At 42.9% G+C, this 14,435-nt stretch overlaps 1 protein-coding gene across 2 annotated transcripts in view; it reads left to right on the top strand.

Moving 5' to 3' along the window:
- LOC110529680 (protein dispatched homolog 1) overlaps positions 1–14,435 on the top strand; it is a 73,998-nt gene that overhangs the window by 15,564 nt on the left and 43,999 nt on the right. For both annotated transcript variants that reach the window (XM_021612113.2, XM_021612112.2), the window contains exon 2: positions 13,256–13,330. The gene's annotated coding sequence lies outside the window, so the exon portion shown is untranslated. The remainder of the gene's footprint in view (positions 1–13,255; positions 13,331–14,435) is intronic.

Here is a 14,435-nt window from a genome sequence, read left to right as displayed (position 1 = left end):
CGGAAACATGAACTTCCTGTTATTCTTTAAAAAAAAAGCAAAGAATATTCTAAAACATTTCTCCCCATTCTCATTATGGTGGCTTCAAACATTTTTGTAAAAAAAAAAAATGCATGCATGCTTTCAATTTCGTCCCTCCCGGCCGCCTCTTTCCATCCCTCTCTTCGTCCAGAAACAGAACCAGCTTTGTTTTTGTAACGATCAGTTAAATTACACTTCCAAAGCTCAAGGTCAGAGCGACTTCCCCTTTTTTGTTTTGATTTAAGTGGCACTTAGCCGTGCTACTGTAGCTAATCAAAAGGATTTATGGGGTGCATCACTTTGGCCTGGAATGAGGGGTGTTTGTTGACACCCTCCTCCGGGTGTTTTGGACGTTTTTTATTCACCATTGTTGTAGCTGATGGAATGGAAAGCAGGTGGGGTAGACCTTCCACTTGTTTGGTAGAAAGCACAACCCTCTCCTTCCGCTTATCCGGAAAGTCTGTGTAAGCTTTCATAATTACATTGATCTTGAGAGGGTTTTACGACCTGCTGACGCAGTCTATCACATTTCAACATGGCACTTGTTAACGGCCCTGGTGTTTTGCATATTCCAAGTTCACGTCCAAACATGGGTGTTTCTCGGGTTTCCGGTTAATTGGGATTTTTCACATGACCCTGAAGGAGAGGAAGAGGAGCGGACAGACAGGCAGACGAGGGGTGCGTTTTTGGGCCTCAGAGCGTTGCCAAATGGTTCCTCTCCTTGATTGAGTCAGAGAGACTGTCAGGCCAGAGGCGTGGACTACGAGAACCAGATGTTGACTTCCCCTCTGTCTCCATAACCCTAAAAACAGATTACAGTATATTCCTGGTATTAGAGGCCTCAATAAAACGCTGTTTCGCAGCATTGTGCATTGTGCATGTTGCTTTTGTGTTTTATTTTCGCTTTAAATGCAGGAAGTCATTATTAGGCCATCTTATCCGAGGAAATGTATCGCTCCCACGGGTTTCCACCCGATCACATCTTTTGGACTGGTTTGAGTGAACACAGCAGAGGCTTGCTGGGTTAATGTGCCTGCCCTCCCTGCCAACCAATGGCACTGCCATCTTTATACCCAGACCTCTGCCAGCCTAATTGTTTACCTTAGAAATAGCTTTGGACAAAAACCCTCCAAGTGCCCTAAATCTGTCTTGGGCACTTATTTGGAATTTATGTGTGATTACTTGCCATTAAGTGCCTTGGGAGGGAGGATTCATAATAGAGTGGGTGATGTGGGTAGGACGTCTTAGGCCAACTTACGATGGACGACCACAGTAAATGAAAGTGAGCAGTGAAGGATGGGACAGATTGAGAACATTTGGTCAAACTGCCTCTGGCTGAGCGTCTTAGCCCCCTAAGTCTCTCGGAACGGCAGGTCATTGTTGTGTTCAAATATGCTGACCTCTAATGAGAAGGCAGGTTAGAGGACGACCTGGAAGCGCTTTGTCTGCATCTCCTGGGAACACAAACACCAACAGTATGCACAAGAACAGCTGCAGGGTTGCTCCTTGTCAGCGGATGCGTACTGACACTTATTTGTCAATTCGCTGCAGAAAATATATGGAGGGGCTTGCAGTGTGAGAAAATGCAGATAAGGGAATGTGTTGTAGGTGGATAACTGGGAATCAGTCACTCAAATATTTGATATTAAACTTGAATCTAACAGGATGGCTCCTCGTCAAGGCTAACCTTTCTTCAGAATTCCTGTGAAAAATGATGTCACCTGATAATGATATAGTAGTCATTCCCAATATTTGTTTGTCTCTCACCATTCATGTCTATCTTTACAGATAATCAATATTTTGCTAATAGCTATTCTGTGTGTGTGGTTTTCCTTCTTACTAGCTCTTTGGAAAAATGTACTTACTATATGACTCGCTGTGAAAAGGTGGTAGTCCTACCTAGGTATCTTAAAATGAATGCACGAACTGTAAGTCCCTCCTGGATAAGAGCGACTGCTAAATTACTAAAATCTAAAATGTTGGTTTGGGTTTTGGTCTTAAGGTATTTCAGTAGGTCACAGATTCAATATTGAGGCTTGGATGTTATGGTTTAGGGCTGATTTTGGTCCAAAGGGCATCCCATACGCTCCTTTTTCAGCCAGCCATTTTTTGATTTGTTTAGGAAGGATTACCTCCGTCTATTTTGGCTTTGGTGTTGCCTTTTTTTTTGTGTGCTTTTTTTTTCGGTTTGTTCTAGGCTTTCATCACTGCAGATTTCCCATGTTGATATCCCCATGTCATCCGATCCCTACGTATTTCTTCCTGTCCTAAAACCCAGTCCCATATGGTGTACAGTGTGACTTTCAGAAGCAATTTACATATCTAGCATGAAATCGAACAGTTGAAATAAGACACAGCGGAGAGATGCTTCTTGGCGCCGCTCCAGGAAGGGCAGCGGTTGTTAATCTGCTTCCTGGGCTTTGCGTTTTCTCCCTGTCCTTAGCTGTTAAGCACTTTAGGAAAATGCATCTTAAGTGCTCTTTCATGTTTTTTGTTGTTGTACTTATTGAGTTGAACTTGCATGTAAATTCGCAGCCCAGCATACTCAGCGAAGAGATCAGTGAATGGTGAGGAGGAAGCAAAGTGCTAGAGTAATTCTTGATGTAGATCGGGGACTGCAGTTGTAAATTAGCTGTAAGCTAAATCTGATGCAGTGCATCATTTCTCACTGATGAGACTTATGTTTTGCTGTACATTGTCACTGTTCCAAATAAACGTAATAAATACATGTATAGGAGACATTCTCTCAAGACTGCCTGCCTGGTTTTTGCTCAGTTTAGTTGAACCTATAGAGGGGTGCTTTGGCTTTTGAAGTTTTCTTTCAACTTGAAAGGAACATCGTTTTAACTTTTGATCCAGTACAATTAGGAGAGACATCCATGTTGAATAGAATAAGACAGTAAGCCAGCAGGAATCCAAATGGCTATGACTCATTTCTCAGATGTAAAACAAAATGGTAGAATGCTTTTTAAAAGCAAAAATGGAATAACCATTTCCTCAAAAGTAGTCCACCTCTTCCACAAAGGCTTTCGTGAGTTTTATATAGGCCTACCTTTACTCTGGTGGAAGAGACCAAATACTGAATCTTCTTCAAACTAAAAACAAAGGGTTCTTTATCTTTGAAATCTATTCAGACCATTGGAAACTCCAATGTAAAGCAACGCTGATGATTCAGAAGGGAACCGTTTTCTCATGTCATTGCTGGTTTTGAAGTCCTTCTGAAGAGTGCCTCCCCCCCGTTCTCTCTCCTTCAGCAAACTGGCCATTTGTTATTTTTCTATCTTCCTTTCCTCTTAGGATTTTGTTGCCAAGGCAATGGTTGAGAAATGTGGCCCTGGGATGTGTGTGTGTGAATGCGTCGGAGGAATGCCTGTGTTAAACATGGCCATAGGATCCTGTCAGACCCCAAGGCACGGGAATAAAAGAGACACACTGGTGTCTGAGGATGCTCTTCACTCAAAGGAAATGACCCTGCGATACACAGGCACAGCCCGAATTCCTGCCCTTGTGTTGTCATCGCAAAAGTAAATACTTTGGGCCATGGTTTTGTCGCTAAATCAACAGGCTTTCTTTCGCAGCTTAAAGGGATAATCCACCCCCAGAAATAAATATCTGATGGAAGCTTGTTCTATCAGTGGGTAAAGTACACATTTTTCCCAGGATTTAACTTCGAAGTGGTCCATCTGTGAAATCAGGAAATTGTGTAGGATACGTCATAGCTACATGGTTCTCGTCGCTGGAGATCGGGGATTACACACTCTTATTTCAAAATGCTTTTAAAACAATTGCCCGCACCCCAGATCGCCAAATCAGCCAATAGATAGTATCGGCATACTTGTATATAACACATTCATCCATTTACTGTGCATTCCGAAAGGAGCTTAAATGGCGCCGGAGAAGATGGCAGCCGTTTTACGGTCTTCTAACCAATGTGTTTTTTTCCCGCGATATTTGTAAATGATTTTGTACATAATGTTTCTGCAACCGTATCTTATGGCAGAAAAGAGCTTCTAGATATCAGGACAGCGATCACTCACCTCGGATTATTCAAAGATTCTTTCAACAACAACAACAGCAGCAGCAAGCAGGACTCACACTATATTCTCCAAACACCCCACAGGGCAGACATCCCAATTATTCGCAAAAGGAAGCGACACAGAGGAGCCGGATGCCTCGTCCAGACCTGCAGAAGGCGAGTAGGAAAGCTGTCGTTACCGTCAATATTACTCGCCAACGTGCAATCATTGGACAATGAACTAGACGAGGTACGATCAATAATATCCTACCAACGGGACATCAAAAACGGTAATATCATATGTTTCACCGAATCATGGCTGAATGACGACATGGATATTCAGCTAGCGGGATACGCGCTGCACTGGCAGGATAGAACAGCACACTCTGGTAAGATGAGGGGGGGGGGGGGTCTGTGCATATTTGTAAACAACAGCTGGTGCACGAAATCTAAGGAAGTCTCTAGATTTTGCTCGCCTGAAGTAGAGTACGTGATGATAAATTGCAGGCCACTACTTGCCTAGAGAGTTCTCAGCTATACTTTTCGTGGCTGTTTATTTACCACCACAGACAGATGTCGGCACTAAGACCGCACTCAGCCAGCTGTATAAGGAAATAAGCAAACAGGAAACCACTCACCCAGAGGCGGTGCTCCTAGTGGCCGGAGACTTTAATGCAGGGAAACTTAAATCAGTTCTACCAAATCTCTATCAACATGTTAAATGTGCAACCAGAGGGAAAACAATTCTAGATCACTTATACTCCACACACAGAGACGCATACAGAGCTCTCCCTCGCCCTCCATTTGGTAAATCCGACCACAACTCTATCCTCCTGATTCCTGCTTTCAAGCAAACAATTTAAGCAGGAAGCACCAGTGACTCGGTCTATAAACAAATGGTCAGATGAAGCAGATGCTAAACTACAAGACTGTTTTGTAGCACAGAATGGAACATGTTCCCGTGATTCCTCCGATGACATTGAGGAATACACCATATCAGTCACCGTCTTTATCAATAAGTGCATTGAGGACGTCGTCCCCACAGTGACTACGTACATACCCCAACCAGAAGCCATGGATTACAGGCAACATTCGCACTGAGCTAAAGGGTAGAGCTGCCGCTTTCAAGGTGTGGGACTCTAACCCGGAAGCTTACAAGAAATCCCGCTATGCTCTGCGACGAACCATCAAACAGGCAAAGCGTCAATACGGGGCTATCATACTACACACTCCGACGCTCGTCGGATGTGGCAGGGCTTGCAAACTATTACAGACTACAAAGGGAAGCACAGCCGCGAGCTGCCCAGTGACACGAGCCTACCAGACGAGCTAAATCACTTCTATGCTCGCTTTGAGGCAAGCAACACTGAGGCATGCATGAGAGCATCAGCTGTTCCGGACAACTGTGTGATCACGCTCTCCATAGCCAACATGAGTAAGACCTTTTAAACTGGTCAACATACACAAGGTTGCGGGGCCAGACGGATTACCAGGACGTGTGCTCCGGGCAACTGGCAGGTGTCTTCATTGACATTTTCAACATGTCCCTAATTGAGTCTGTAATACCAACATGCTTCAAGCAGACCACCATAGTCCCTGTTCCCAAGAACTCGAAGGCAACCTGCCTAAATGACTATAGACCCGTGGCACTCACATCCGCAGCCATGAAGTGCTTTGAAAGGCTGGTAATGGCTCACATCAACACCATTATCCCAGAAACCCTAGACCCACTCCAATTTGCATACCGTCCAAACAGATCCACAGATCTGATATCTCTATTGCACTCCACACTGCCCTTTCCCACGTGGACAAAAGGAACACCTATGTGAGAATGCTATTCATTGACTACAGCTCAGTGTTCAACACCATAGTACCCTCAAAGCTCATCACTAAGATAAGGAACCTGGGACTAAACACCTCCCTCTGCAACTGGATCCTGGACTTCCTGACGGGCCGCCCCAGGTGGTGAGGGTAGGTAGCAACACATTTGCCACGCTGATCCGCAACACTGGAGCTCCCCGGGGGTGCGTGCTCAGTCCCATGGGTCCTCAGATCCTCAAAAGGTTCTACAGCTGCAACATCGAGAGCATCCTGACAGGTTGCGTCACTGCCTGGTACGGCAATTGCTCGGCCTCCGCAAGGCACTTCAGAGGGTAGTGCGTACGGCCCAGTACGCCACTGCATGCCATCCAGGACCTCTACACCAGGCAGTGTCAGAGGAAGGCCCTGAAAATTATCAAATACCCCAGCCAACCCAGTCATAGACTGTTATCTCTACTGCCGCATGGCAACCGGTACCGGAGTGCCAAGTCTAGGACAAAAAGGCTTCTCAACAGTTTTTACCCCCAAGCCATAAGACTCCTGAACAGGTAACCAAATGGTTATCAGGACTATTTGCATTGTGTGCCCACCCCCTACCCCTCTTTTACGCTGCTGCTACTCTCTGTTTATCTTATGCATAGTCACTTGAACTATACATTCATGTACATACTACCTCAATTGGCCCGACCAACCAGTGCTCCCGCACATTGGCTAACTGGGCTATCTGCATTGTGTCCCACCACCCTCCAACCCCTCTTTTTACGTTACTGCTACTCTCTGTTCATCATATATGCATAGTCACTTTAACCATACTCACATGTACATACTACCTCAATAAGCCTGACTAACCGGTGTCTGTATATAGCCTTGCTACTCTTATTTTCAAATGTATTTTTACTGTTTTATTTCTTTACTTACCTACACACACACACACACACACAATATTGTTTAGGTCCTGTAAGTAAGCTACTACACCTGTTGTATTCGGCGCACGTGACAAATACACTTTGATTTATTCAGACCCCTTGACTTTTTCCACATTTGTTACCTTACAGCCTTATTCTAAAATTGATTAAATAAAAAAAATCCTCATAAATCTATACATAATACGCCATAATAACAAAGCGAAATCAGGTTTTTACAAAATACCTTATTTACATAACTATTCAGACCCTTCTCTATTAGACTCGAAATTGAGATCAGGTGCATCCTGTTTCCATTGATCATTCTTGATGTTTCCACAACTTGATTGGAGTCCACTTGTGGTAATTTCAATTGATTGGACATGATTTGTAAAGGCACACACCTGTTTATATAAAGTCCCACAGTTGACAGTGCATGTCAGAGCAAAAACCAAGCCATGTGGTCAAAGGAATTATCCGTAGAGCTCTGAGACCTGAAAATAGCTGTGCAGTAGCGCTCCCCATCCAACCTGACAGAGCTTGAAAGGATTTGCAGAGAAGAATGGGAGAAACTCCCCAGATACAGGTTTGTCAAGCTTGTAGCGTCATACCCAAGAAGACTCGAGACTGTAATTGCTGCCAACGGTGCTTCAACAAAGTACGGAGTAAAGTGTCTGAATACCTACAGTTGAAGTCGGATGTTTGCAAACACTTAGGTTGTAGTCATTAAAACTCGTTTTTCAACCACTCCACAAATGTCTTGTTTACAAATGATAGTTTTTGCAAGTCCGTTAGAACATCTACTTTGTGCATGACACAAGTAATTTTTCCAACAATTGTTTACAAACAGATTATTTCACTTATAATTCACTGTAGTATCACATTTCCAGTGGGTCAGAAGTTTAGATACACTATGTTGAACTTGCCTTTTAAACAGCTTGGAAAATTCCCTAAAATAATGTCATGGCTTTAGAAGCTTCTGATAGGCTAATTGACATCATTTAAGTCAATTGGAGGTGTACCTGTTGATGTATTTCAAGGCCTACCTTCAAACTCAGTGCCTCTTTGCTTGACATCATGGGAAAATCAAAATAAATCAGCCAAGACCTCAGAAAAAAAATTGTAGACCTCCACAAGTCTGGTTCAGGAGGGACTGGTGCACTTCACAAAATAGATGGCATAATGAAGAAGGGACATTATGTGGATATATTGAAGCAACATCTCAAGACATCAGTCAAGAAGTTAAAGCTTGGTCGCAAATGGGTCTTCCAAATGGACAATGACCCCAAGCATACTTCCAAAGTTGTGGCAAAATGGCTTAAGGACAACAAAGTCAAGGTATTGGAGTGGCCACCACAAAGCCCTGACCTGTGTGGGCAGAACTGAAAAAGCGTGTGCGAGCAAGGAGGCCTACAAACCTGACTGAGTTACACCAGCTCTGTCAGGAGTAATGGGCCAAAATTCACCCAACTTATTGTGGGAAGCTTGTGGAAGGCTACCAGAAACGTTTGACCCAAGTTAAGCAATTTAAAGGCAATGCTACCAAATGCTAATTGAGCGTATGTAAACTTCTGAACCACTGGGAATGTGATGAAGGAAATAAAAGCTGAAATAAACCATTATCTCTACTATTATTCTGACATTTCACATTCTTAAAATAAAGTGGTGATCCTGACTGACCTAAAATTGAATTTTCACCAGGATTAAATGTCAGGAATTGTGAAAAACTGAGTTTAAATGTAGTTGGCTAAGGCGTATGGAAACTTCCGACTTCAACTCTATGTAAAGGTGATCTTTCTGTTTAAAAGTTAATACATTTGAGAGAAAAAAATCTAAAAACCTATTTTTGCTTTGTCATTATCTATTATCATCTATAAATATCCCAAACAACTACCTCTCCCCCTACTGTATTTACTTATTTATTTTGCTCCTTTGCACCCCAGTATTTCTACTTTGCACACTCATCTACTGTCAAACCCACCATTCTAGTGTTTTAATAGCTATATTGTATTTGCTTCACCACCATGGCCTATTTATTGCCTTTACCTCCCGTTATCTTATTTATTTTATTATTATTATTATTATTATTATTATTATTATTTATCTTACTTGTTTTATTTGGTTTATCTTGGCCAGGTCACGTTGTAAATGAGAACTTGTTCTCAACTTGCCTACCATGGCCTATATATAGTTATTATTTATGGCCTATTTATTGCCTTTATCTTCCTTATCTTTATCTTATTATCTTATTTATCTTGTTATTATTTATCATATTTATTTATTTTATTTGCTTTATCTTGGCCAGGTCGCAGTTGTAAATGAGAACTTGTTCTCAACTTGCCTACCTGGTTAAATAAAGGTTAAAAAAAAAAAAATATATATATATATATATATATGGGGTACTGTGTGTAGATTGATGAGGGACAAACTATTTAGGCCTCCCGGGTGGCACAGTGGTCTAGGGCACTGCATCAGTGCTAGCTGTGCCACCAGAGACTCTGGATTCGAGCCCAGGCTCTGTCGCAGCCGGCCGCGACCCGGGAGGTCCATGGGGCGACGCACAATTGGCCTAGCATCGTCCGGATTAGGAAGGATTTGGCCGGTAGGGATATCCTTGTCTCATCGCTCACTAGCGACTCTGTGGCGGGCCGAGCGCAGTGCACACTAACCAGGTCGCCAGGTGCACGGTGTTTCCTCCGACACATTGGTGAGGCTGGCTTCCGGGTTGGATGCGCGCTGTGTTAAGAAGCAATGCGGGTTGGTTGGGTTGTGATTCGGAGGACGCATGGCTTTCGAATTTCGTCTCTCCCGAGCCCGTATGGGAGTTGTAGCGATGAGACAAGATGGTAACTACTAACAATTGGATACCACGAAATTGTGGAGAAAGGCGGCTACAAACTAAAAGAAAAACATTTAGAATAAGGCTGTAACGTATCAAAATGTTGAAAAAGTCAATGGGTCCGAATACTTCGCAATACTGAACAAATATCTAAACGCAACATGCAACAATTTCAATGATTTTACTGAGTTACACTTCGTATAAGAAAATCAGTAAATTGAAATACAGTAAAATGAAATGCATTCTTTAGGCCCTAATCTATGGATTTCACATGACTGGGCAGGGACACCGCCATGGGTGTGCCTGGGAGGGCATAGGCCCACCTACTTGGGAGCCAGGTCCACCCACTGGGGAGCCAGACCCAGCCAATCAGAATTAGTTTTTCCCCACAAAAGGGCTTTACTACAGAGCAATACTCCTCAGTTTCATCAGCTTTCCGGCTGGTCTCAGACGATTATGCAGGTGCAAAATCTGGATGTGGAGGTCTTGGGCTTGTGTGGTTACACATGGTCTGCGGTTGTGAGGCCGGTTGGACGTACAGCCATATTCTCTAAAATGACGTTGGTAGAAAAATGAACATTAAATTCTCTGTCAACAGCTGTGGTGAACATTCCTGCAGTCAGCATGCCAATTGCAAACTCCCCCAAACTTGAGACTTCTGTGGCATTGTGTTATATGAAACAAATGCACATTTTAGAGTGGCCTTTTGTCTCCAGCACAAGGTGCACCTGTTTAATCAGCTTCTTGATATGCCACACCTGTCAGGTGGATGGATTGTCTTGGCAAAGGAAAAACGCTCACTAATAGGGATGTAAACAAATTTGTGCCCAAAATTGGAGAGAAATCAGCATTTTGTGGCTTTTTGAATGTTTGGTTCGTTATATATCGTCATGAAAGTTTTATATTTTTCTTAGATGTGCTCTTCTAAACAGTGTAACAAATTATTCAACTCAGTTTCTCCTTCAAGTACCATCTCACAATGCTCCCTGTGTGTCTGTGGGAAACATGGGAAAGGGCTGTTGTTTCCATAGCAATGTCCTCTGTACTCGCTCTGGTCATAGGCGAACTGCAAATTGAACTCGGAGAGTTAGACTCCTAAATTGATAGTGTAGTTTGTTTAGGCGATTTTACAGCTAGCTACTTCATATGCTGATATTGCCTTTGGTATTATTGTGTGTAGCTACTTTTGCTATATAGCTAGCTCGCTACTTAGCCAGCCCAGACTGGGAGCATTGCATTGTGGGTTTTGTAGTCGACTTGAGCTGCAACAGATTTCCACAACAATTTTCACGTTATTAACAACAAAATGAAACCTTTGTACACAAAAAATATTGGTTTCGCATATTAGTGTTATTTAACACTGTTTAATCATAGAAATGAGTGGTTTGAAGGACGATTTCCTCGAACTGAGCTCAAGTGTGAAGAACACTAGTTGTCTTAATGTCCATTTTTCATTATTTAAATAATCTTCAGAGAATAATACCCATCAAACTCAAATGCATCCTCTCAGAAGAAGATTCGTATACAGGAGATTTCATGGTTTTGAACTTGCCCGATAAATTAGAGTGACTCCTTTGGAAATTAGTGGTGACTGTGACTCAAGCCAAGCCTCATTGGAGTAATTGGCTAATGCCATGCTGGGAATCTGCCGTCCAGTGGCCAGGCAGGGGGAGATTAAAATAATTTCTGAGCAGGATGTATGTGAATTAATTGGGCCTGTGTTTAGGACTTCATCTAAATTAGTATGGAAGGGTTTTCCCCTCAAAGATCTTAGACACATTTTTGTACAACAACAGAGACCAACTCTAATCCAGAGGGAAATGTATTTGTTTATTAGTGTCGCCGCAAGAACCAACTGTTGCTATTCTACTGGAATTGTAAAGAAAATGCACGTTTTCTTACTATCCTTAAAAAAGTGACAATCTTAGTTGTTTGGCAGACTAGTGTGTTTGTTAGTACCTTGGCTTGTCTTTTTGTGATGTAAAGCTAGATTTATTTCCTTGTCAAATGCTAATGATGTTCCTTACCCCTCCTCCTAATACAGACCATATGGTATGTGTGTTGTAAATGGTAACATGCATAGAACATGCAGGATACATAGCAGGGCTGGGAATTGCCGGGAGCCTCACGATATGATATTATCACAATACTTAGGTGCCGATACGATATGTATTGCGACACTCGCGATTCAATACTGTGATTACATTGCAATTTGACGTTCCAAACATATTGCTCAGAGGGACAAGAGAGCCATTACAAAAAGGTTTTGATCAGTCTTGGAAATAAAAGTGCTGAAAATGAGAACATGTTGGCTCATTATTTATAAAGATGATACAGGAATATTGGTGCAGGTACAGCCAACGAGCACAAAAATGTAATTGAGATGTTTTGTCAAAACGATACGATATGTAACCCCCCCCCCCCCCCAAGTGGTCTCTGTAAAAAAAAAAAAAGTCATGCTGAACAACTCAATTGGATTATGGAACTCAAGCTTGCGTCATGGTGTGGTGAATGGAGACCTAGGCCTATGTCAGAGAGGAGTTCAGTAGCTTTGATTGATTAACCAGTTCTACCGTTTGGACTGAAGCTTGCTGGGTGAATTAATAATCTGAGGATCTTGAAGACTGCAAACCCATTTCTGTCCCTTATGGTAAAATCCCTGTGACCTAAAGCTGTTAAAACAATTTACCAAAAAACTCTCATCCGTCCACATTTTTCTCCATCACTGGCTGCTGTTCTCTTCATGTGGCTGTCTTCGCACACCTTGGTAATTGGTGATGTGGACCATATGTTGGCTTTCAATAGCAGTCTGTTCAGTCGGTGGCACCAGGACTTCTCCTTCCCGGTAACATAGTAGTTGTTGTCTTGGGGAAGGGGAGGAATATCTTCCTGTCCTCTTCTCCCACCTTCCTACCACCAAACCCCTCTTGGTGGAGCGTTGTGCTGTTGGGAAGCTGGTCATTGGGCCTGGCTGTTTTGAAAAAGGCTCCACAGCCCTGCTGCTGACGGTGTCTAATTTTCACAGTGACCTCCTGTGACCTTATTAATGGGGCAAGAGCGGCAGGGCTGCTGTGACCCTTCCTCTTGGGGGTCAGGTGGTTGAGCAGGGAGCAGCCATTAGCTTGAGAGGCTCTTTTGAAACTCCCAGGAAACATGTCACTTTCTCCTTCCCCCTTCTCCCCCAATTAAAGTGATTTTCCTAACTTTTTGTTTTCCAGGCCTGCGAGTTGGGAGATGTTTTGAATCAGTATTTGTAGGTATTTTCTGTGTGTAGTTCTCCTTTTCTTTTGAGGAGGAGAGCTTTTTGAGGCCTATTAAAAACGGATGAAGCTGTTTACTAGCACCATTTTTCGGAGTAGCCTAATTGTCGTTGTAGGTTTTTGTTGGAAAGGTAGCCTATTTGAGGCTGAAGTTCAAGCATGTTTACTGGTTGTTCTTCTTTATAAAGTCTGCTGCATACACTGGCTCAGGGCTGGCTTTGCTTGGGGAGCCATAAAACATGACGTGTCATCAGGTTCAAAAGGTACATTATATCACCATAGAGAGCCAGCAACTCCTCAGCATGATGAGATTGCCAGAGTGAAACTTCCATCAAGTTTAGCTTCAAGACCCTCACTTTTTCACTTTTTTTGTGTTTTTTTTTTGTCTCTCTTACAGCTTACCCCATTGTGAATCCCTTTCCAATCTGAACGCATGAACAGCATCACTACGTTGGACAATATCACTCCCCTGGTAAGTATTTTACCTAGTTTTCTCTTTCTTCTTATATAACAAGCATAACAATTTACTTTGCAACACACACAGATTTGACTGATTAACAAGATATAGGCCTAATTCCTCACAACCAAGTACATATCCAGTACTTTTTTCTTGACATTTAATTTATATATATATATATATAATTTATTTTTACTAATAGTTACCAGTACTTTGTCTTCAAAGAACTGTTGGACTATAATGATTGCAACTTTCATGTAATCAAACTCTGAGTATATTTTTCACAGTGAATACACTCTGTTTTCTATCATACCCTCTCCCCCTTTCCCATTCCTCTCTGCTTGGCGGGCCCAGACAGGCTCTCCGTGTAAGTCAAACACAGTTTTTTTTCTGCTCTTGCTACAACTGGGCCAGTGAGAAGCACAAGGTGAATCTGTTTACCTACAGCTCACACAGGCTGCCCTACTGAACCTGACTTGACGCACACACACACACACACACACACAGAGCCATGTCAAAAAGATGACAACTGTTACATTTTGCAAGGTGTTCCTAAAGTCAAGTTGAAGACCAGACTGACCACTGTCCTTCTCTTTGACTGTCGCTTTGTTGCATAAAAATCGATCAGATAAATAAATAAACAGGTGTATGTTTTTGGGCTTGTGCGTGGGTGCCAGTGTGTGTGTTGACGTTCAATATCTGACTGCATGTATGAAATGTGGAGAGGAACAGAATGGAGCAGCTGGGTCTGCTTTGTTGGCTTGTTTTGTAATGTCAGAGTCTGGTGTTGATTCAGAGCAAAGCTGCATGCTTTACACCTTTCCTGCACAGCTGCAATGATTCTGCTCTTAATAAGGTCCACATAAGACAAAACTGGAGGGGACTGGGTAGGGGGGGTAAGGAGTTGGGGGTGTACGTAGGTGGGGGTTGCGGTGCAGCTCGCCGAGTCAAAATATGACTGCCGCCTGCGAGGGAATCTAGCAGCTGTGTTGACCGTCTCGTCTGACTGTGAAGAGAGGCACTGATTATAAAGTGCAACATTCTGGAAAGCCAGCAGTCTCGGGTTAGGAACGGCTTTGATCATTTAGCATTGTAAACTGCTCCATCATCTAAGGCCTCA

The sequence above is a fragment of the Oncorhynchus mykiss genome, chromosome 8, assembly GCF_013265735.2.
Source record: "Oncorhynchus mykiss isolate Arlee chromosome 8, USDA_OmykA_1.1, whole genome shotgun sequence".
Classification (NCBI taxonomy): domain Eukaryota; kingdom Metazoa; phylum Chordata; class Actinopteri; order Salmoniformes; family Salmonidae; genus Oncorhynchus; species Oncorhynchus mykiss.
The sequence above is the reverse complement of the archived record's forward strand: the minus strand, read 5'-3'. Positions and strand labels throughout refer to the sequence as shown.